Below are 1,502 nucleotides of genomic sequence, written 5' to 3'. Positions count from 1 at the left end.
TCCTAAATTGAATTGTAAAACCAAGATTATTTTAAAAAGATATTAATTAACCCTTAACAACAATTAACACAAAAGATTGAAAAATAAAATCGCACAATTAAACAATAAAAATGACAAAACTACCAAAATTCATATTTTTTTGTGATTTTCATTCTTTAAAATAGGACATGATTTGATTAATTCCAAAATGCATAATTAAATCATAAATGCACATGCAACACATATTTTTGTATTTTTCTTAATTAAAGTAGAAATAAACGTGCACAGACAAAAGTACAAATAAATCACAAACAACACAAAACCATTTTATTTTGAATTTTTGGGAGTAGTTCTCATAGGGCAAAAATCACGTGTTCACAGTCATGACTATCATATTTTCATGGAGACCTTAGTGCCTATTGCATTTTGTGGTTTGCCTGAAAGAATTTGGAAATTCATCATAGAGATTAGTTTGTTTTTCAAAGACTTGTATTCTACCACATTAAGGGAATAAAACCTACTCCGGATAGATCAGAACATTCGTCTAACTTCTAGTAACATGGAAAAGATATTTCCATGTAGTTTTTTTTTATGTGATGGAACACCTTCCAATCCACCTTGTACACGAGGCATGACTTGGAGGGCCTGTTCAATGCAGATGGATGTATCCCTTTGAGAGGTAATATTATAAGTTTGATGTAATTTTTTGTTTTATTTGAATGTTCTCGGCTAACATGACATTGTGTAGGACAATTGGCAAATGCAAACAATTTATTAAGCAGAGGAATAGGATTGAAGGATCTATATGTGAAGCTTATCTTGCAAAGGAAATTGCTCATTTTTGTTCTTATTATTTTGGGAGTAACGTTCCATGTTCTAGGAATAGGCCCAATAGGCACACATCAAATGTGTGAATGATCTATTATATCCGCCAATGTCCATATTCAATCAACCAGGCTGATATTCTAAGGATGTTAGTAAGAGAAGTTTGAGTGATATGGAGTACAAGTCAGCTACACTTCATGTGTTGCTAAATTGTCCCGAAGTTGTACCATTTCTCAAGTAAGTATTGATTTATTAGTTATCAAAATATAAAATTTATTGTGATTACATCTCGATGCAACTACTAAAAATATTTGATGTGTCATAGTCACTTTGTGGGTCAATTTGGCCATGATGTTGTATATACGAGATTTGATACGTGGTTCAAACAATTTGTAAGTTTATCCCGATAATGTTCTAACACTATGTAAGTAAATAATGTTTGTAAGTTATGCTAACTTATGAATTTTTTTAACACTATGTAGGTAAATGATCCAAATAATAGTGTAAATCAATTTTGATAGATATATCTTGGGGACCTGGGCTTCAGGTCACAACAATGTCTAAGTACGTAGTGAATGGTTATAAGTTCCATACAGAGGATTGCTCTAAAAATAAAAATAGCAACAACAGCGGGGTGTGGGTTCAAGGTGGTGATGACAACCAAGCTGGAGATATTAATTATTAAGATGTGCTCAAAG

The sequence above is a fragment of the Nicotiana tabacum genome, chromosome 10 (genome assembly GCF_000715075.1).
Source record: "Nicotiana tabacum cultivar K326 chromosome 10, ASM71507v2, whole genome shotgun sequence".
NCBI lineage: Eukaryota > Viridiplantae > Streptophyta > Magnoliopsida > Solanales > Solanaceae > Nicotiana > Nicotiana tabacum.
Note: the sequence above shows the minus strand (reverse complement) of the source record.